Raw genomic sequence first — 24501 nt, 5'->3', positions numbered from 1 at the left:
TTTTATATATCCTATGAAACCCTAGTCTCTGTTTTACAAAATAGTCCTCTCGTAAGTAGACTGTTTACATTTAAGTACTTTAATAACTATTTTCCTAAAAACAAAGAAATAAGCTTGCATGAAATCTTCAAGCTTTGACTTGGAGGAACTAAATTGTTGAAATAAAAACTTGGATATCGGTTTAGATGCTTCACGAAACCTATTTGCTAGCATAATTCAGTTGTCATAGCCTTGCATGTTTGTTAAATATCTAATAAAAAAGATGGAGGAATGCATGATTTTGGGTTTCTTAGAGTAGGGGGTATTTTTCTCCTCTTGGGTGGCTGCCCCCCTTCTCTTCTCTCATTCTTTTTATATCCTATGAAACCCTAGTCTCTGTTTTACAAAATAGTCCTCTCGTAAGTAGACTGTTTACATTTAAGTACTTTAATAACTATTTTCCTAAAAACAAATAAATAAGCTTGCATGAAATCTTCAAGCTTTGACTTGGAGGAACTAAATTGTTGAAATAAAAACTTGGATATCGGTTTAGATGCTTCACGAAACCTGTTTGCTGGCATAATTCAGTTGTCATCTTTGAAAAATCATATCTACCTCATATGACATCTTTGTTGGCTGAAATTTTGAGTTTTTATAGGCATTTGAGTCAGGAATCCAACAAAATTGAGTTTGCATCAATTGGACTTTTGTAGCTCTAGATATTCAAGTTGGAATGACCGAAGGTCAACACTGGCAGATTGCAAGATTTGACTTTGAAAGCTGCGATTTCCATGCTTTTGTTTATTTTATTGTCTTACCTTAGATGTCCAGAAAGGTATGGATGTTAGATTTTTAATTCCACTGGAATCACTTCATTTCTACCTTTAGAGCTCACGCTTTTCACAAAACATTGACTGAAGGTCAAATATGCCAATTACCTCTAATTTACTCCTTTTTGCATCTTTCATCCAGAAGTGCCTTCAAAACATAAAACAAAGAATATCAAGGCATTTTATATATAAAACATATGCCAAACACTAGTTAAATGTGGGTGAAACTATCGAATAATATGGTTGCATCATTGTTTCCAAGTTGTAGTAGGATTCTTTGTTGTCCTTACCTCATGACCCAAATAAGGTTGTATTGGACTCCTCTTGCAAATGGATAAGATGTACTTGGGCCTCCTCTTGATACTCCAATGGACCCTTCAAATCTGACTTGGTCGAAACCTTCAAAACAAATGCATTCAATGCATCTTTTAATGTCTTTGACTTAGACCGAGTTATTTGACCATTTAGAACATGTAACGGGTCCTTGATGGTGCTTATGGGCTGGTCCATATCATTTTACATCTACTGGCCATGGAATCAGGTCTGAACCGAATAGGGTTAGGAGAAATGTGAATTTTAATGGCATGGGGATTTATGAAGATGTGGATGGGGACTTGGACTCCATTAAACTGAAAATTCCTAACTTCCAAGGTAAAAACGATCCCAAGGCTTATTTGGAGTGGGAGAAGAAGATAGATTGAATTTTTTATTGTCATAGCTATTCTGAACAAAAAAAGGTGAAATTGGTGGTCATTGAGTTTATGAAGCATGCATTGATTTGGTGGGATCAGATTGTAATCAATAAGAGGAGAAATGGGGAGTGACCCATTCAGACTTGGGGGAGATGAAGTCTTGATAAGGAGATGATTTGTGTCAAACCACTATTTACAAAACTTATATATGGAAGCTACAAAATTTGAATTGAGGTTATAAATCAGTAGATGAATATCACAAAGAGATGGAGAAAGAAATGGTTGGGGCCAATGTTGTTGACGATAGAGAAGCCACCAAGGCTAAATTTTTTAATGGGTTGAATCGAGGCATTGCCAATGTTGTTGAGTTATAACACTATGTGGAGCTAAAGGACATAGTTCACATGGTTACGAAGGTGTGGAGAGACAACTTAGGAAGGGACATGTTCGACTAGCGTTTAATTCGGGTTCTTCATCATCTTGGAAGTCGAATTGAAGGAGAGAGGGTACTGTATGGTCGAGACCCTTTGTTCCTTATAAAGCCGAACCATGAAAGGCTAAAGTTGATGTCCTTACTGGTGCCAAAGGTAAATTTAAAACTCAACCTAAATGTACTCATGATGTTAAATGTTTCATATGTTAGGGACATGGACATTATGTTATGGAATGTCCAAACAAGATAATCATGATGATTAGAGAGGACATGGACTTTATGCTTTAGAATGTCCAAACAGGATAATCATGATGATTAGAGATAATGGTGATATCGAATCTGAGAGTGACAAATATGATTGTAAAGGCATGCCACCATTAAAGGAACTTGATGGGGATGAGTAGCATTACCGGTCGAGGAGTCCTTGGTTATAAAGCGAACACTTCAGGTTCAGGTAAAGGAAGATGAAACTAGTCAAAAAAGGAAGAACATCTTTCGTACGCATTGCTATGTACAAATGGTGTGTAGATGAACAATTATCTCAATAGACAAAGGAAGCATTAAATGAAATGTTTGATCCCACCATAGTAACACTGACATGAATAATATGTTTCAAACTACCTAAAAGATCAACCTTCAATGCATTAAGATTAGAACATACCTAAATATGAGCACTCTCCATTAGATTGATCATAATTAAACAAGACCAATTCTGAAAAAGAAGTGCACAAACTCTATCCTTATTCACCTCTTGAACCCGGGTTTCAAGTAAGCCAAATGGAGCTACCAAATGCTTTTGTACAATACAATGAAATGCTGAATGTTTTAAGGGGTCAATCAAACTTCTAATATTCCAACATCCGATAAATATAGTAAACAAAATAATAGGATGGAAAAACCAACAATGGACACAAGATTACCTCGAAATTGCCTCGCACAGTAGCCTGACTTGGTTTTCTTCTTCTTTTTTTCTTTTTATTAGAACTGATGCGTCGTGAATGATTCAAAAATTAGCAACAATGAATTTTAACGAAAATTGATGAAGGATGGGTCTGGTTGTGTTGTCTTTCTTTTGGTGTTTAGGTTGGTTTATACTGAATTTAAGGTAAACAAGATGAGGGATAGACTAGAATGATACTTTGATAAGTCAATGTGGATACCACAAAGACCAATCTAAGATAAAGATGCCACACTCTTTGTGATTTAGAGTGGTAAGTTTGATTCGTTCTTCAACCAATTCTGAAAATGGGAGAACAAGGAAGAAAACTCTTTGAATGAGAAGTTGAAAAGTTTAACATTATTGCCAAAAAGTCTCAATACATGGTCTGAAACATCATTATATACTTGAAACTACCTTCCAAGTCTAGGAAAATACCAAAATAACATAATGGAGACCTAAATAAATGACTTTGTTCATAAAACTAGACAAATAATAAATAACACATGTTTTTGACTTATAGAAGACACAAACAGACATAAAAAACTAAAATAGCCATAACATTTTGTACAAAACTCTAATGCATGCATGGTTGGACAATATGAAAATATGACATTCTGAACTTAAAAACCATGTAGAATAGGCTTTATTTTCCCATGCATTAAACAACAACAAATTTAGGGACAAAATTGGTCAATAGGTTGACAACAAACCCAAACTCATCAAAACTCCTAAATCATGACCGAAGCCTTATTTGTAGACAAACAAACATATTTAAACCATTTTCATTCAGTTTGCAAGCCCTCAAACTCATCGAAGCTTCAGTCACACTAATCTGACTTGTTAAGGTACTTTGTAATTGTTTAGCCCAAGCTCTAGTCATTGGACCATTTGTGTTATGGTTCAGTCTTGTGATACAACCCAAGAAAGGTCAGATTTGGATTTTGGCATAAAATTTTATATCATCCAGTTTTACGCTATTGAGCATACTTCAAATCGAATATTGGATCAAGCTGAAACTTTACCATAAAATTCCAATGATATTTGTCTATGTTAGGGTACATTTTCAAGTGAATCAGTGCATTTATAGGCCTTTGAATCAGGAATCCAACAAAATTGAGTTTGCGTCAATTGGACTTCTGTAGCTCTAGATATTTAAGTCGGAATGGTCGAAGGTCAACACTGGCGGATTGCGAGATTTGACTTTGAAGGTTGTAATTTCCAAGCTCTTCCTTATTTTATTTTCTAGCCTTGGGTTTCCATAAAGGTATGGATGTTATCTTTTTAATGCCACTGGAATCACTTCATTTCAACCTCTAGAGCTCATGCTCTGCACAAAACATCGACTAAAGGTCAAATCTACCAATTATCTCCAATTTACTCCTTTTTTCATCTTTCATCCAAAAGTTCCTTCAAAACATTAAAAAAAAAATAATATATCAAGGCATTTTATATATAAAACATGCAAAACACTAGTTAAATGTGGGTGAAACTTTCGAATAATATGGTCGCATCAGTCAATTCAACCTACAAGGGTAAATCCATTAGGGTTACTTTTAAGAACTATTTAAACACATGTAACCTAAATTTCAGCAGCTTTGATGATTATTACTTCTAAATTTTTCAGTTTTAACTTGTGAGAGTGATTCTTGCATTCTTTAGTTCTTGAACGAACTGAATATGACTCATTGAAGATTAATTGGCTTTGCGGCATCATTCTACTCATTCCAATACTATTGGTGCCTTGGGGCAGTTTCCATTGTGTCACACTCTATCAGACTTATTTCGGCTTTCCGGGATCATATCTCAATCTTGATTGTGGGTGGCGTGACCATGCGATCACGAGGTTTGAATCAATCTGAATGCCCATATACATTAGAATCAACCCCTTCCATGTTAGAATCATGATGGATATCATCACCCTTAAGTTGAAAACATATACAACTTACCTTTAAATCTCATTTGCCTCCTCTGGATTACACCTATAGGCTGGTTGGTTAGGAAGTGAAGCACTCGGCACCAAATCAATTTGATGCTCAATCCTACAAATAGGTGGTAAACCCTTAGGTAACTCTTTTGGAAACTTATCAACAAACTTAATAATTTGTGTTGGCAATTCCGCATTCTTTACTTGCAATAATGGTTTTGCCCATACCATGAAAATAGCCCCAATTAAAGCTAATCCTTGCTCGATGTCTCCCTTCTTAGCTAACATAAGCCCTTTACCCAATTTCACCTTATTTTGTTGACTCCGCAACTGATCCTTTATAACTTGTCGAGAACTCAATGGCAATAAATTCACCTTCTTCCCATCCAGCATAAACAAGTAAGTATTCTTTCATTCATTGTAGGTCACATCTTTATCAGATTGCCACCGGTGCCTCAATAAGACCATGGCTAGCTGACATCGGAGCCACGTCACATAAAACCTCATAATGATAGGTTGTGATGGAAAAAGACACATGAACCTACTTTGTCACCTAAATCTCTCCATTCTTATTAAGCCACCGTAAACTATATGGTTTAGGATGTGGAATAGTGATTAAACCCAACTTCTACACTAAGGTAGAGGACACAATATTAGTGTAACTTCCATTGTCAATAATCATTCCACACACCTTATCTCAAATTTGACATCTCGTATAAAAGATGTTCTCACATTGTTCTTTGCTATCAATTTGTGCATTCAAAACCTGCTGCACCACTAACAAATCCCCTTCCACTGGCTCAAAATCTTTTCCATGCTCATCCTTAACTTTAATTTCGGCCTCATCACTATCAACCAACTCTCCATGTTTGAAGAGCATGGAAATCGCAGCCTACAAAGTCAAATCTCATAATCTGCCAGTGTTGACCTTCAACCATTACGACTTGAATATCTTGAGCTACAGAAGTCCACTTAATGTAAACTTAATTTTTTTGAATTCTTGACTCAAATACCTATCAACTTACCAACTTTCAGCCAAAAAAGATCTCATATGAGGGAGATATGATATTTCTAAGATGATAAATGAATTCTACAAGGAAATAAGTTTTGTGAAGAAACGAGTCCAAATTACATCCCGAAGCATCCAAATTGGCATTCAAGTTTTTATTTCAGCAATTTAGCTACTTTAAGTCCAAGCTTGAAGATTTCATGCAAGGCTATTTCTCCTTTTTTAGGAAAATAGTTATTGAAGTACATAAATGTAAACTGTCTACTTAAGGGAGGACTATTTTATAAAATAAAAACTAGGGTTTCCTAGGATATTAAAAGAAAGAGAGAAGGGAAAGAGGAGAAGAGAGGTGATGAACATAAGAGATAAAAATGCCCCCTTCTTCTAACAAACCCGAATTCATGTTTTCTTCCTTCTTTTTAATTAATTGTTCAGTAGATATGTAAGGCTAAACTCTTTTTCTTGATAACAAGGACATAAAAACCTTCAAATTTCAAGAATTGTGAGATCTATTTTACCTTTTCTTTTCAATTTATATGATGAATGAATATGTTTGTTCTCCTATGCTTATTTCCTATGATTGTTTATTTTAATTGCTAGAGTGGACTCTAAGTTATTATGGTGATAGCTAAGTTTGCTATCAAAACCGAAGTTGTGGTATATAAACTTGTGAAGCAACTGAGATTAATAATTATGGCAGATCCAGATTAGTAATCTTAGGGAGAGCATTCCACAAAACAAGGCAATTATCATTCAACTTCCATTAATCTATCCAGATAAACAAACTCTCATTAAATTCATATATCTACTTAATACCTCTTAAACAAGATATTAATAAACCTTCCTTTTGTGCTCAAAATACCAACATATAGTTATGGGGCTTTAATTGGAAGAAAAACAAATTTTTGTTCTAATATTTAAGGTTAACTTCCTTGCGTTGAGATTATTATCTTTTTTTTCTTCTAATATATACATATAACTTAAAACATAATGCATTTTTAACCCATGTAACAACAAGCTTTCAGCTAATGACTCCTAGACTAATTGGTCTTAGGGCATTAGGTGTTGAGACACCTTTACGAGCTTAGTAACTCGGGTTGTAGATATTGATACGTAGATAGTGCAATGTTTGATTCCCTTAAGCTTTTCTCCTCAATCCATGTAACAAGCGTTGGGCCAATAGCTCCCAAGTCAGTTAACTTTAGGGTATTAAGTGTTAAAACACCCCTTCGGTGATGCGAACCTCATGATCACGTGGTCACGCAACCCACAATCAAGATTAAGATCTGATCCCGGAAAGCCGAAATAGGTCTGATATGAGTGCGACACAATGGAAACCTGCCCCAAGGCACCAACACTATTGGAATGAGTAGAATGACGCCACGAAGCCAGTTAATCTTCGATAAGTCAGATTCAGTTCGTTCAAGAACTGAAGAATGAAAGAATGGTCAAATTGAGTGCATAATATTTTGCTCGAGGGTTGTTCTTTCTAGCACGTTAGACCTCTTTCAATATCTTCTTGGGCCTAGAGGAAGATTTTTTTTTCCAGTAGAGATCAATGTAAAGAGATGTTTGTTTACTGAACTAATGTAAAGAGATGTTTGTTTACTGAACAAATCTGAAATAGAGAGAGGTTAGAGAGAGGTTAGAGAGGAAAGATTCAAAGGGGCGGTGCTCCAACAGCCATATCTCCGGCGACCACCGTTGGATCAAGCCAAGATTTGGTTATGTTGTGAACTGAACTATTGTCTACATTCTGACCGGAGGGATCTTCTAAAGCTTCCGCCGTTTAAGAAATCTGGACAATTGAAATTTTCTGGAAAACCCCCTAGTGCTGTCAGAGTCGCCGGCCCGTTTTGCCTTGTTATACCGTTGGATCCAGACTATTTTTGGTATGTTGTGAACATCTATATTGCCTACATTCTGTCCAGAGGGATCGTCCATATTGGATTCCTCTTGCGGAAGCCAGCCATTTGAATATTTCTGGAGAAATCCTTCTCGGAAGAGTCAGAGCCGGCATATTTCTCCTTCTTCCACCGTTGGATCAAGCTTATTTTTGGATATGTGATGCATCGGGTTATGATACACATTCTGAACGGTGGAGATTAGAAATTAAGCCTCCAGCAACGTTGTCTACATGTTCAACAGAAGGTCGTCATTCTCAGGTCAGTTTCGGTATAATTAAGATCTGCGGCGATCCAACCGTTAAACTGTGCTGATTTTTGAATATGTTATACATAACATGTGTATCTTCCTTTGAACCGTTGGGATGTTTGAACTTATCGGTGTTCCAATCATAGTGGCTGGTCGCTTATTAGTGCTTCTTGGACTGAGTTTTTTTCTAGTATTTGTATGCTGCCAAATTGTCTTTGTGTTCTGCTGTCAAATTTGTTCCAATGGTTAGCTCTGACATTGAACAACACAATGGAGTTAAATCTGGACATACTTACAATTAGAGCTCCAAGAACATGCTAAATAGTCATGACATGACTCCTGTGTTGGGTTCTAAAGGTGATGAGTTGAAGGTTGGGTCTAAGCAACAAGAACAGCTACACCTTAGCCCCAAATTGAATTTTTAAATGCTTTGAAGGGCTCTGATGTTGATGAAAATAAGGGTAGGATGTCCCTTGATATGAATCCAGTCCGTAACTTGCATTTTGCTCCCCCCGCAATAACTGATGGTCGTGTGACAGTAGCTCCTCCACTTGATGTGTTTTGAGGATGGCTGTGAACTTTGGAAATCCACTCTAGTTGGTCATTTCGTGGGTCAGAAATTACCCTATCCTGTTGTTTAATTCTATTGCTAAAAGAATGTGGGGCTCCCACGGTCTATCCGAAGTTTTATCTTCTGATAATGGATTCTTTCTCTTCACTTTTGATTCTGTCGATCGCGCCACTAATGTTCTGGAGAGAGCCCCATGGCACATGGCCAACAGACCTTTGGTGCTTAAACGTTGGCATCCGAACATGCAATTTTTGAAAGATGATCTGGATAGAGTTCCGGTATGGGTTAAGCTCTACAATGTTCCTCTCGAGTATTGGACTGTTAAGGGGCTGAGTTGTGTAGCGAGTGCTATTGGGGTTCCCCTTCATGCTGACCTTACTACATTGTTGCGTAAAAGGCTTAGCTACGCAAGAGTTTGCGTTGAGATAGAAGCTTCGAAAACGCTGGTGAAGGAATACGACCTTCGCTGTCCAAATGGGTTATTCATAACAATTTCAGCGGATTATGAATGGATTCCTTCAAGGTGCAATAATTTGCAATGTCTTTGGACATACCACAACGATATGTGCTACCAGTAAAGTTGATGATCGTACAATGGGGGCAGAGGGCAAAAGGAAAATAGGAGCTGTGAACTCTAAACATGCAGATAATAAGCAGAATCAGCTTCAATGGCAGGTAGTTGGTAAACGAAATAAGGGTGTTACGATTGGTGAGAATGATTGTTTGGCATCTAAAGAGCTTAATTGTAATGAGAATGGTTGTTTAGCATCTGCTTTACAGAGTGCTGATTGTAATACGAATGAATCTGCGACATTAGATGTGCCCAATGCTGGTTGTTATGAAGATGAAAATCCTACCTCTCCTCTTATTTTGAAGAGCTTACGAGCAGACATGGTGCCGGAGGAAGGGGATGCATGTACTTCTTTAGATCAAAGTTCAACCATCTGTAATGCAACCATGAACCTTGTTAGTCATGAGGTGAAATGTTGATATTGGAGTTATGGGAGGTGGTACATGGTAAGGAAGATGAATGATAAGGAGTCGACGTCACTGATCCCAACAAGTCCGCAAAGTCCGATTTCTTCTGACGGGGAAACTTTTATTAATCAGTTAGCTAGCAAGGCTAGAGACTCTCTAGAAAAAAAGAAAACGGGTTCTCCAGGCTTTTCAAAGAAGAGTAAGAAATCTGGCTCCTCGAGGGGGGGCAAGTCAAGGTAATCCGTGTGTTGATGTTTGGTACTCCTCTCTATTTCCCTATGATTAGTGGATGTTGGAATGTTAGAGGTTTGAATGATCCCATAAAGCATTCAGAACTGCGTCAGCTCATCCATCAAGAGAGGATGGTTTTTTTTGGTTTGGTTGAAACTCGGGTTAGAGACAGGAATAAAGATAATGTTTCGCAACTTCTTTTGCGTAATTGGTCATTCTTGTATAATTATGATTTCTCTTGTCGTGGTCGTATTTGGGTTTGTTGGAATGCTGATTTGGTGAAGGTGGATGTTCTGGGAATGTCAGACCAGGCTATCCATGTTTCTGTCATGATATTAGCTACCAATATCTGTTTTAATACTTCAATCATTTACGGAGACAATAATGCATCTGTACGTGAGGCTTTATGGTCTGATATTGTGAGCCGTAGTGATGGATGGGAGTCAACCCCATGGATTCTTATGGGCGACTTTAATGCTATCCGCAACCAGTCAGAGAGGTTAGGGGGGTCTTCTACGTGGGCTGGTCATATGGACAGATTGGAAACATGTATACGTGAAGCGAAAGTGGATGATCTTCGGTATTCAGGTATGCATTATACTTGGACGAACCAATGTCCTGAGAATATGATTATGCGGAAACTAGATAGAGTGCTTGTGAATGAGAAGTGGAATATGCGCTTCCCATTGTCGGAAGCGAGATTCTTGCCTGCTGGTATGTCAGATCATTCTCTCCATGGTGGTAAAAGTCACTGGCAATGTTCAGAACATAAAGAAACCATTCAGATTCTTCGATATGTGGATGGATCATGACGAGTTCATGCCCTTGGTGAAGAAAAGTATGGGATCAGCATTCAGGAGGGTGTCCAATGTATCAACTGTGTTGCAAACTAAGGAAGCTAAAGCAGGAACTTAAACATTTCAATAAGACTCACTTCTCCAATATTTCCGATAGAGTCAAAGATGCAAAAGATCACATGGATAGGGCTCAACAAGCTCTGGCATACAGCGCCTGAGGATCCAACATTGCGTATGCGAGAAAGAGATGCTGTTCGTAACTATGCTTCTACTGTCAGGGCGGAAGAGTGTTTTTTCAGACAAAAGGCAAGGATACAATGGCTTAGCTTGGGGGATCAGAATACTAGCTACTTTCACAAATCAGTAAATGGTAGACAGAATAGAAATAAGCTTCTCTCGGTTACAAGGGAGGATGGAGAAGTCGCTGAAAGGACACGAGGCAGTCAAATCAGAAGTAATTGCATACTTCCAGCGTGTATTGGGAGTGAAACAGATGCCTAGGGTCCTGAACGAGGAAGTGATGCAATCGGCAATTATTTACAAAATTGTCGGCAACTCAACAGCATGTACTAGCACAAGATGTCACAAGAGAGGAGATTAAGCATGCTATGTTTAGTTTGAAAAACAACAAAGCTCCTGGTCCAGATGGCTTCAACGCAGGTTTCTTCAAAAGAATGTGGCACATAGTGGGGGAAGATGTAATCAACGCTGTTAGCTCCTTCTTCCAGACTCGTAGAATGCTTAAAGAAATGAATGCTACATCCATTTCCCTTATCCTAAAGTTGCTAAATCCTACGAGGTTGACAGATTTTCGTCCTATATCTTGCTGCAATACAGTATACAAATGCATCGCGAAGATTCTAGCTGGGAGAATGAAAGTTGTTTTACCATCCTTAGTAGGTCCGTATCAAACAGCTTTTATCTCTGGACGGAGAATCAGCGACATATATTCTTTTGTCTCAGGAACTAATGAAAGGCTATCACACAACTACGGGTCCTGCTCGTTGTGCTATGAAAGTAGACCTGATGAAGGCTTATGACTCTGTTCGGTGGGATTTCGTTGATGCTACGTTGATAAAAATGGGATTCCCTAGAACAGTCATTGATTGGATCATGGTTTGTGTTACATCATGTCAATTCTCAATCAACGTCAACGGTGAACTTGCGGGTTACTTCCAAGGGGGGAGAGGGCTGAGACAAGGTGATCCATTATCTCCATATTTGTTTGTCCTATGCATGGAAATCCTGTCAGGGCTGTTCTGCAATATGAGTGCCAACCAAAACTTCAAGTTCCACTGGAGATGCAAGAAGGACAGAATTTCTCATCTTTGCTTTGCCGACGACTTGATGATATTCAGCAAAGGGGATGTACATTCAATCCGTATGATCAAAAATGTACTCACAGAGTTTCAGGTTCTATCAGGTCTATATCCAAATCCAAATAAAAGTGACATCTTCTTGAGCGGTTCGTTAGGAGCTGAGAGGGAACAGATTATCAGTATTCTTGGGTTTAGAGAGGGGGAGCTTCCTATGAAATATTTGGGAGTGCCTCTTATCTCGTCCAGACTAAAGGCTGTTACTTGTAAGGGCCTCGTGGATCGAATTACCGCCAAAGTTCGACATTGGACCTGTAGAACACTCTCTTTCGCAGGGCGAGTGCAACTGATTAACTCAGTCTTATTCTCCATCCAGGTCTATTGGGCATCTCTATTCCTATTACCTGGGGAAGTAGTGAAAAATGTTGAGCAAATTATGAGATCCTTTCTTTGGTCAGGTTCAGATATGAGCACTACCAGGGCTAAAGTGGCTTGGGATCAGGTATGTCTTCCAAAAAAGGAGGGGGGGCTAGGCATAAAAAGGATAGCAGAATGGAACAAGATTGCCTTGTTGAAACATATTTGGAACTTGTGCAATGACTCAGATGGCTCAATCTGGTCTACTTGGATCAGATCCAATCTCTTGCGAGGTAGGAATTTCTGGACAATCAAGGCGCCAGGAAGCTGCTCTTGGGCTTGGGGAAAGATTCTAAAGCTCAGATCCTTAGCATGGCTGAAGATGAAGCACGTCATCGGAGATGGAATGACAACCTCTCTATGGTTTGACAATTGGCATCCTCACAGCCCGCTCGCTGATACCTACGGTGAACGTTTCATCTATGATTCAGGTATGGAACACAACTCGAGAGTGAATGTGCTGATTAATAACTTAGAATGGAGAATTCCTATCACTCATGCTATTGGCTGGCACCCCATTTTAGAAGCTATTCCTTCCACCTCTACTCCTAAGGGGCAAAAGGATGAGATTGTTTGGTTGGATTCGCCAAATCAGAGTTTCTCAGTCAAAGTAGCTTGGGAACAACTAAGAATTCATCATCAAATGGTTGATTGGCATGACATCGTGTGGTTCAAGAATGCTGTCCCAAGACATGCATTTCTTCTTTGGGTGGCTATCCAACGGAAACTCTCAACGCAGGATAGACTTCATCGGTTTGGTATTCATGGTCCCAATAGGTGCTCACTCTGTCTCTGCAATAATGAAGATCACAACCACTTGTTCTTTGAATGCTCCTTTGCGAAAGCATTATGGTGGAATGTTTGTGATAGATGCGACATTCCAAGAATGACAAAAAGCTTGGATGAATGGATTCGATTGGCCACTGTCTCTTGGCATGGAAAAAGTTTCGTCAACTTTTCTCGTAAACTGGGTTTCGCAGCTACAGTGTATTGTATCTGGCAAGAACGGAATGCAAGGATCTTTACAGATGTGTCTAAAGCTTCGAATTTGGTTTTTGATCAAATCGAATGTATCATTTGCGATAAGCTTGTTTTGATAAGGAATGTTCAACAAACAGATGAAAACATAAGGATCCAAAGACTTTTTAGGGTCAATAACATGGACTCTTAATTTGATGTTTAGCTGGTTGTTTTTGTACCCCTAGCATATCTAGTTGGTCCAAGTTTTTGTTTTGTTGTGGCTAGCCTGTAGCCATTTGTTGGTTTTCGTTTCTGTCCTCATTGTAAATCTTGGGTATGCCCTTTATATTCTTTGTATCATTTTCTTTTAATACATAAGTCAGCTTACCAAAAAAAAAGAACTGAAGAATGCAAGAATCACTCTCACACGTTAAAACTGAAAAATTCAGAATAATAATCATCAAAGCTGCCGAAATTTTGGCCTCCATGAGTTTAAATAGTTCTTGAAAAGTTAACCCTAATGGACCCTTTATGTGGACTTATATGAGGTCCACTCAAAACTGGCCCAAAACCCTAAAATGAAAAGCCCATAACCCATAAATGAAAAGCCCATAACTTAATCCAAACAAGCCTTGGGCTGTAGCTAACAAAATAAAATAAAGCCCTTATCTCATGGCCCAGATAAGGTTGTATTGGACCCCTCTTCCACATGGATAAGATGTACTAGGATCTCCTCTTGATACTCCAATGGACCTTCCAATTCTGACTTGGTGGAAACCTTCAAAACCAATGCATTCAATGCGTCTTTCAATGTCTTTGTCTTGGACCGAGTCATTGGTCCATTTGGAACATGTAATGGGTCCTTGCTGGTGTTTCTGGGTTGGTCCGCATCATCCCCTCTCTCCTCGAAAGGATTCGACCTCGAATCAAAATCTGTGTCAAACAAAGTAAGATCAGCAACATTAAAGGTAGCACTAACACTATACTCAACTGGAAGGTCGATTTTGTATGCGTTGTCATTGATTCTCTCTAAAACCTGAAAAGGACCATCACCACGAGGCTGTAATTTTTGATTTCCTTTGGTTAGGAAATCGTTCCTTACGCATGTGCACCCATACCCAATCACCGGGTTGGAAAACAACCAGTTTACGTCCTTATTTGCTTTAGAAGCGTAAAGTCTGTTCTTTTTCTCTATTTGTAGTCGAACTCCCTCATGGAGTTCTCTCACCATCTTTGCCTTCTTTTCACCATCTAAACTTACCCTTTCTTCAAAAGGTAAAGGAATTAAGTCCATAGGAGTTAGTGGATTAAAACCATAAACAATTTCAAAAGGAGAAAAAGTAGTAGTTGAATGCACAGTTCTATTATAAGCAAACTCAACAAAAGGCAAACATTCTTCCCAACTTTTCAAATTCTTTTGAATTACAGCACGTAAAAGTTGGGATAATGTTCTATTCACTACCTCAGTTTGTCCATCTGTTTGAGGATGGCATGTTGTCGAAAATAAGAGTTTAGTTCCCAACTTTCCCCATAAGGTCTTCCAAAAGTAACTAAGGAACTTAACATCACAATCTGACACTATACTCTTAGGAATGCCATGCAAACGTACAATCTCTCTAAAGAACAAGTCTGCGATATGAGATGCATCATCTGTTTTATGGCATGCAATGAAATGCGCCATTTTAGAAAACCTATCTACCACAACAAAGATAGAGTCTCTACCTTTCTTTGACCTAGGTAAACCTAAAACAAAGTCCATAGAGATATCTACCCAAAGTTCAGTAGGCACAGGTAGTGGTGTATATATAGTCCATGCGGCTGTACTCTAGATTTTGCCTTTCTACAAGCAATGCACTGTTCACAAATTCGTTGCACATCTCTTTTCATCTTTGGGCAATAGAAATGCTCATGCAATACATCCAAGGTTTTCGCAGCCCCAAAGTGACCCATTAAACCACCCCCATGTGCTTCACGAACAAGCAATTCACGCAAAGAACTAGCAGGAACACACAATCTATTCTGAGTATAGAGTATAGAAGACATCACTTGAAACAACGAACACTGACAAACCTGAAACACACTTAAACAAATATAAGAAACAACAAAACAAAATAATAAAACCAAAAGACACAAATTTTTACAAATGCAGGCTTAAATCCAATCTAATATGTTTACGGTTTTCCTTAGTTGACCAATTTATGCGACTCATGGAGGGATTAATTACAGGGATAAAAGATTGTAGTTGGTCAATCAATTGTTCAGCAGTAGAAGTAGAGATTATGATTTGTCGTGCCGAAGATGTTAGAAAAGATGTTAGAAATTCATGTTCCATAGCATGATCAAGACAAGATAACAACTTATGATAAAAACTATTAACATTTAACAAACCTATGGGTTTACGGTGAATGTGCAGTTGGGCCCAAGAGGAAATATGAAAGATCTCTTCCAATGTGCCCAGACCACCTGGAAGGCGATGAAGGCATCAACATGGTTAAATATTGCATTCGATTGATCAGACATTGTGGGGACTTGTAATTCCTCTACAATTTTTTTTCCAATGATATCCCCTTGTGCTAAAGCTTCGGGGACAACCCCCAAAACTTGACCTACCTCCTAAAAATGCAGCTATTGACACTCCCCCCATTAACCCAAGGCTGCCTCCTTCATACATTAAATGAATCTTTCGCTCAGCTAGTACTTGACCAAGATGATTTGCTGATTCTAAAAACTCTTTTTCTTTCCCAGGATTGGATCCACCGAAAACACAAATATTGTTTATGTGATGACTTGAGGAACCTGCCATTTCTACACACTTCTATATTTGATGAATGTATGGGTTGAGTAGAAATGAAGGGAGGGAAGAGAAGAATTTATAGATGAGAAATTGAAAATGCAATCATACCACCTATATGTAGGCTAGTTGTAGTCTCACTCTCTCTCTCTCTTTATTTATTTATTTATTTTGAAAAAGCATATGTATGTACAGGTAGTTGTGATTGTGGCTCACATCTTTTCTTGGTTTTACGTTCAAGAACGGCTTAAACGCCATCTATGGGTCGGGGATAGGCTTCCCATCTAGTTTTCTTAAAAACTGCCAAACAGGGTCTTTTTTAGTCAGATTCCCAAGACTAAGTCGAGCATGTTCTTTATGGAATTGTGGCCATAAATCATGAATTGCACGATGCACATCTCCACTAGGGTGCGTCTCAAAAGTCAATAGAAGATTATCTAAAGACCCCTTACTCAGGCCATCCTTAATGAATTGTATTTTATCTTCACGGTTTACAGATATCATTCCTAAAGAACGACATGTTGCATTACAAGTCCATCTGGCACATCTGTGACAGACTTTGAGTCGTTTTGCATGACATTTCTTTGCAAAAGTGCTTTAATCTGTTCCAGGCATGTGTGAAATGAAAGAATTAGAGGACTCACTTGATAATCGGACCTTTGCTTCAATCAGCCAACAAATATCTTCAGGAATTCCATGATTCATTAACAACCTCAATCTTGCACATCTAGCATGATAAATTTTTAGAATCGCATTCTGAGTTAGAGCGGGAAAATACTTTTTCAATTTTTCAAGAGTGGTGTCCATTTTCAAATGAGAATTGGAGGAGAGATTCAAAGAAAGGAGACAGAGCAAAGAATTGCACAAATATATACATAGATATCAATTATCATGGGAAATTAAAAGAACCGACTTAAGAGCACGGAGTACCGTTATCCGCCATTTGACCGGGGTGAGAGACTAACAAAACAAAAGTCACACAAAAACAATGTGAGAAAAAGAATCAATCTTTATATACAGGATCACCCAATTCAATAAAAGTCATTTTCAACTGAAAAATTATCAAAATAAACTTTCAAACGATGGCCATTTACCTTGAAAACATTACCATTCTTTGGATTTTTGATATCACAGGCCCCATATAGATACACATGTTTCATAATAAAAGGATCGCTCCATCTTGATCTTAGTTTTCCAGGAAATAAATGGAGTCAAGAATTATAAAGTAAGACTTTTTGACCAACATTGAATGTTTTTCTAAGTATTTTCTTGTTATGAAACTCTTTGATTCTTGCTTTATGAATTCTTGAATTGTCATATGCATCATTTCTTATTTCCTCAAGCTCATTTATTTGCAATTTTCGCAACTGACTAGCATCATCAATGATTGAATTGAAAGCTTTAATAGCCCAATAAGCTTTATGTTCAATTTCCACAGGTAAGTGACAAGGTTTTCTATAGACTAGTCTATAAGGTGACATACCTAATGATGTTTTATAAGCAGTTCGATAAGCCTAAAGTGCATCATTAAGTCTTAAAGACCAGTCTTTTTGATGAAGGTTCACTGTTTTTTCCAAGATTTGTTTGATCTTCCTATTAGCAAGTTCTACTTGTCCACTTGTCTGAGGGTGATAAGGGGTGGCAACTTTGTGTGTGATTCCATATTTCTTCATTAAAGACTCAAATGGCCTGTTGCAGAAATGTGTTCGACCATCACTTATCATGGCTCGAGGGATTCCAAATCGACTTAAAATGTTTTCTTTCAAAATTTTTATCACTGTTTTATGATCATTGTTTCGACTTGGAATTGCCTCTATCCATTTTGAAACATAATCTACTGCGACCAATATGTACAAGAAACCAAATGATGGAGGAAATGGACCTATAAAATCTATACCCCAATAATCAAAGATCTCAATGACAAGAATAGGATTTTGATACGGTTCAGCCCTGTGATACGACCCAAGTAAGGTCAGATTCGGATTTTGGCGTAAAAAGCGCAACAATCCAGGTCAATCGGAGTTCGGGAAGGCACCCCAATACTGGTCAACAGAGGCTGTACGGATTTTGTTATTTACTTCCATTTGACTTGTGGACTTCCTATTTGATTAGGATTCTTTTCCTCCAAGGATGTGGGAGCTGGTTTTGGGAATTTCCTAGTTCCACAAGGATCTTTAATGAGTTGCAATATAATCTCCTAGTGTAGAAAGGATTCATTAATGTTTTAGAATCCTTTTCTTATAAGGATTCCTTATTCATCCTAGCTACACAAGGAAAGAAGGGTTGGTGGTATTTAATGGCAAGTTACTTATTTTTATTATTTTCTTTCATGTTTGGGCTTAATTAATAGTTTGTTTTCAGCTAGGATTCAAGGCTTGTTTGGATCAGGTTATGGGCTTTTTAGTTTAGGGTTTTGGGCCAGTTTTGAGTGGACCCCATATAAGTCCACATAAGAGGTCCATTAGGGTTAATTTTTCAAGAACTATTTAAACTCATGTAAGCCACAATTTCGGCAGCTTTGATGATTATTATTCTGAATTTTTCAGTTTTAACGTGTGAGAGTGATTCTTGCATTCTTCAGTTCGTGAACGAACTGAATCTGACTTATCAAAGATTAACTGGCTTCGTGGCGTCATTCTACTCATTCCAATAGTGTTGGTGCCTTGGGGCAGGTTTCCATTGTGTTGCACTCATATGAGACCTATTTCGGCTTTCTGGGATCAGATCTCAATCTTGATTGTGGGTTGCGTGACCACGTGATCACGAGGTTCGCATCAGTTGGTATCAGAGCGAGGCTCCAAAACAAGGTCATATCATTATGTTATTTTTGTTTTTTTTAGTGTCCCTTAAGTTTTTCAGTGTTTGCATCCATCTTCTTGTTCTTCGTGTCTGTGTCATCTAAGCAAAAAAAAAAAAAAAAGTTTATATTTCATCTTGTTACTGCTCTAATCATATCAGTTTGTTAAAAAGAAAAAAAAAATCAGAAAGAAATAGAGAAAAGAGTGATTAGTTGAAATTTGAAGGATCATTCAATTTTTGCCGCAGAAACACAAATCTTGGTGAACCATAAGCAAACCACCTTGGAATCAATTTAAACTTCATATTCAGTCTATTGGGGGTGGGATCGCATGATATATCAAAGTTGGGCTTATTCTGATATTATTTGCTTGAGGTTTTAATTCGAGTTTCAATTCTGCCGCAAAAACACTACTGTTAGTGAACCCTAGGTAACACACCTTGGAATCAATTTAAACTTCATATTCAGTCTATGTGGGATGAGATTGCATCATATATCAAATTTGGATATATTTTGATATTGTCTGCTTGAGGTTTTAATTCGAGGTTCAATTCTGCCGCAGAAACACTACTATTAGTGAGCTGTAAGAAAAAAACCTTAGAATCAGTTGAAACTTCATATTATGTGTATTGGGGATGAGATCACACCATATATTAAATTTGGGCATATTTTGATTCCGGCTTCTGGAGGTTTTAATTGGAGGATCAATTCTGCCGCAAACTGATCATACAGGGAGTTTGGGTACCTAGAAATAAGAGAACGACCTATAAATTTATTTTTGATGATTTCATAGTATTGTAATAATACAAATTAAATTAGAGGTCATTTGGATATCGGTTTCTTTAGGTTTCCCGAATTAGGTCTTGTTTTGTCGTAACGGGTCTGTTTGGTGTTATCTTTCAAAACTTGTTTTGTTTCTGTTGATTTCGTTCCTGCCATTATACTATCATCATATTTTGATATTTGGCTGTTGTTTGAGTCATTTTCATCACCCTCGCATTAGTTTGTTTTTCGATAAGTTCTGGTCCAAACAAAAGTCAGATTTGTATTCTCGAGTCTAAATCAATGTTCTTCATGCTATAAACTCTATTCTTGTCATCGTCTTCTTGTTTTTCCCCCCTATATGTGTCATGTATTCACTAAGAGAGAGGGAACAAAGGAGGATTGTAGATCAACGATGCGAAATACTAAGCCATGGTTTGGGGGTTGTAGAACGAGAAGTTGATAAGTGTAGAAGATTATGCTATGATCTTGAAGCTTCATGGGAAAAAGAGGTACAACGCCAAAAGGATGAAAGACGAAGGAGAGTCGCTGTGGTTATCATTCAAAAGTATGCACGCAAGTGGTTAGTACGGCGTGCTTTATTTTGAAAAATTCTTGTCAGTCACTACTATACAGTGTTGTTGGAGAAAGGTGTTAGCAATAAGGGGATTTCGAAGGCTTAAACAAGAGGTTACTGAAGTCACCATTAATGCTATTCAAGATTCGAGGGCGAATCTTCTTGAAGAGGGAGGGAATGATACGGTTCAGCCCTGTGATACGACCCAAGTAAGGTCAAATTCGGATTTTGGCGTAAAAAGCGCAACAATCCAGGTCAATCGGAGTTCGGGAAGGCACCCCAATACTGGTCAACAGAGGCTGTACGGATTTTGTTATTTACTTCCATTTGACTTATGGACTTCCTATTTGATTAGGATTCTTTTCCTCCAAGGATGTGGGAGCTGGTTTTGGGAATTTCCTAGTTCCACAAGGATCTTTAATGAGTTGCAATATAATCTCCTAGTGTGGCAAGGATTCATTAATGTTTCAGAATCCTTTTCTTATAAGGATTCCTTATTCATCCTAGCTACACAAGGAAAGAAGGGATGGTGGTATTTAATGACAAGTTACTTATTTTTATTATTTTCTTTCATGTTTGGGCTTAATTAATAGTTTGTTTTCAGCTAGGATTCAAGGCTTGTTTGGATCAGGTTATGGGCTTTTTAGTTTACGGTTTTGGGCCAGTTTTGAGTGGACCCCATATAAGTCCACATAAGAGGTCCATTAGGGTTAATTTTTCAAGAACTATTTAAACTCATGTAAGCCACAATTGCGGCAGCTTTGATGATTATTATTCTGAATTTTTCAGTTTTAACGTGTGAGAGTGATTCTTGCATTCTTCAGTTCTTGAACGAATTGAATCTGACTTATCGAAGATTAGAATTGACCCGATCTCCGGAGTATCCAACAGAGAGGTTAGAGAGAGGTTAGAGAGGAAAGATTCAAAGGGGCGGTGCTCCAACAGCCATATCTCCGGCGACCACCGTTGGATCAAGCCAAGATTTGGTTATGTTGTGAACTGAACTATTGTCTACATTCTGACCGGAGGGATCTTCTAAAGCTGCCGCCGTTTAAGAAATCTGGACACTTGCAATTTTCTGGAAAACCCCCTAGTGCTGTCAGAGTCGCCGGCCCGTTTTGCCTTGTTATACCGTTGGATCCAGACTATTTTTTGGTATGTTGTGAACATCTATATTGCCTACATTCTGTCCAGAGGGATCGTCCATATTGGATTCCTCCTGCGGAAGCCAGCCATTTGAATATTTCTGGAGAAATCCTTCTCGGAACAGTCAGAGCCGCCGGCATATTTCTCCTTATTCCACCGTTGGATCAAGCTTATTTTTGGATATGTGATGAATCTGGTTATGATACACATTCTGAACGGTGGAGATTAGAAATTAAGCCTCCAGAAACGTTGTCTACATGTTCAACAGAAGGTCGTCATTCTCAGGTTAGTTTCGGTATAATTAAGATCTGCGGCGATCCAACCGTTAAATTGTGCTGATTTTTGAATATGTTATACATAACATGTATATCTTCCTTTGAACCGTTGGGATGTTTGAACTGATCGGTGTTCCAATCATAGTGCTGGTCGCTTATTAGTGCTTCTTGGACTGAGTTTTTTCTAGTATTTGTATGCTGCCAAATTGTCTTTGTGTTCTGCTGTCAAATTTGTTCCAATGGTTAGCTCTGACATTGAACAACACAATGGAGTTAAATCTGGACATACTTTACAATTAGAGCTCCAAGACATGCTAAATAGTCATGACATGAATCCTGTGTTGGGTTCTAAAGGTGATGAGTTGAAGGTTGGGTCTAAGCAACAAGAACAGCTACACCTTAGCCCCAAATTGAATTTTTTTAAATGCTTTGAAGGGCTTTGATGTTGATGAAAATAAGGGTAGGATGTCCCTTGATATGAATCCAGTCCGTAACTTGCATTTTGCTCCCCGCAATAACTGATGGTCGTGTGTGACAGTAGCTCCTCCACTTGATGTGTTTGAGGATGGCTGTGAACTTTGGAAATCCACTCCAGTTGGTCATTTCGTGGGTCAGAAATTACCCTATCCTGTTGTTAATTCTATTGCTAAAAGAATATGGGGCTCCCACGGTCTATCCGAAGTTTTATCTTCTGATAATGGATTCTTTCTCTTCACTTTGATTCTGTCGATCGCGCCACTAATGTTCTGGAGAGAGCCCCATGGCACATGGCCAACAGACCTTTGGTGCTTAAACGTTGGCATCCGAACATGCAATTTTTGAAAGATGATCTGGATAGAGTTCCGGTATGGGTTAAGCTCTACAATGTTCCTCTCGAGTATTGGACTGTTAAGGGGCTGAGTTGTGTAGCGAGTGCTATTGGGGTTTCCCCTTCATGCTGACCTTACTACATTGTTGCGTAAAAGGCTTAGCTACGCAGAGTTTGCGTTGAGATAGAAGCTTCGAAAACGCTGGTGAAGGAATACGACCTTCGCTGTCCAAATGGGTTATTCATAACAATTTCAGCGGATTATGAATGGATTCCTTCAAGGTGCAATAATTGCAATGTCTTTGGACATACCACAGCGATATGTGCTACCAGTAAAGTTGATGATCGTACAATGGGGCAGAGGGCAAAAGGAAAATAGGAGCTGTGAACTCTAAACATGCAGATAATAAGCAGAATCAGCTTCAATGGCAGGTAGTTGGTAAACGAAATAAGGGTGTTACGATTGGTGAGAATGATTGTTTGGCATCTAAAGAGCTTAATTGTAATGAGAATGGTTGTTTAGCATCTGCTTTACAGAGTGCTGATTGTAATACGAATGAATCTGCGACATTAGATGTGCCCAATGCTGGTTGTTATGAAGATGAAAATCCTACCTCTCCTCTTATTTTGAAGAGCTTACGAGCAGACATGGTGCCGGAGGAAGGGGATGCATGTACTTCTTTAGATCAAAGTTCAACCATCTGTAATGCAACCATGAACCTTGTTAGTCATGAGGTGAATGTTGATATTGGAGTTATGGGAGGTGGTACAGGTAAGGAAGATGATGATAAGGAGTCGACGTCACTGATCCCAACAAGTCCGCAAAGTCCGATTTCTTCTGACGGGGAAACTTTTATTAATCAGTTAGCTAGCAAGGCTAGAGACTCTCTAGAAAAAAAGAAACGGGTTCTCCAGGCTTTTCAAAGAAGAGTAAGAAATCTGGCTCCTCGAGGGGGGGCAAGTCAAGGTAATCCGTGTGTTGATGTTTGGTACTCCTCTCTATTTCCCTATGATTAGTGGATGTTGGAATGTTAGAGGTTTGAATGATCCCATAAAGCATTCAGAACTGCGTCAGCTCATCCATCAAGAGAGGATGGTTTTTTTTGGTTTGGTTGAAACTCGGGTTAGAGACAGGAATAAAGATAATGTTTCGCAACTTCTTTTGCGTAATTGGTCATTCTTGTATAATTATGATTTCTCTTGTCGTGGTCGTATTTGGGTTTGTTGGAATGCTGATTTGGTGAAGGTGGATGTTCTGGGAATGTCAGACCAGGCTATCCATGTTTCTGTCATGATATTAGCTACCAATATCTGTTTTAATACTTCAATCATTTACGGAGACAATAATGCATCTGTACGTGAGGCTTTATGGTCTGATATTGTGAGTCGTAGTGATGGATGGGAGTCAACCCCATGGATTCTTATGGGTGACTTTAATGCTATCCGCAACCAGTCAGAGAGGTTAGGGGGGTCTTCTACGTGGGCTGGTCATATGGACAGATTGGAAACATGTATACGTGAAGCGAAAAGTGGATGATCTTCGGTATTCAGGTATGCATTATACTTGGACGAACCAATGTCCTGAGAATATGATTATGCGGAAACTAGATAGAGTGCTTGTGAATGAGAAGTGGAATATGCGCTTCCCATTGTCGGAAGCGAGATTCTTGCCTGCTGGTATTTCAGATCATTCTCCCATGGTGGTAAAAGTCACTGGCAATGTTCAGAACATAAAGAAACCATTCAGATTCTTCGATATGTGGATGGATCATGACGAGTTCATGCCCTTGGTGAAGAAAGTATGGGATCAGCATTCAGGAGGGTGTCCAATGTATCAACTGTGTTGCAAACTAAGGAAGCTAAAGCAGGAACTTAAACATTTCAATAAGACTCACTTCTCCAATATTTCCGATAGAGTCAAAGATGCAAAAGATCACATGGATAGGGCTCAACAAGCTCTGCATACAGCGCCTGAGGATCCAACATTGCGTATGCGAGAAAGAGATGCTGTTCGTAACTATGCTTCTACTGTCAGGGCGGAAGAGTGTTTTTTCAGACAAAAGGCAAGGATACAATGGCTTAGCTTGGGGGATCAAAATACTAGCTACTTTCAC

General features: G+C 38.6%; 1 pseudogene; it reads right to left on the bottom strand.

Annotated features, from left to right (window-relative positions):
* Positions 1-4822: 4822 nt before the first annotated feature.
* The window catches only part of LOC140955436 (uncharacterized), a 40475-nt pseudogene continuing 20796 nt past the window's right edge, over positions 4823-24501 (bottom strand).

Source organism: Populus alba, chromosome 3 (genome assembly GCF_005239225.2).
Source record: "Populus alba chromosome 3, ASM523922v2, whole genome shotgun sequence".
NCBI lineage: Eukaryota > Viridiplantae > Streptophyta > Magnoliopsida > Malpighiales > Salicaceae > Populus > Populus alba.
This window is presented reverse-complemented; position numbering and strand designations above follow the sequence as displayed.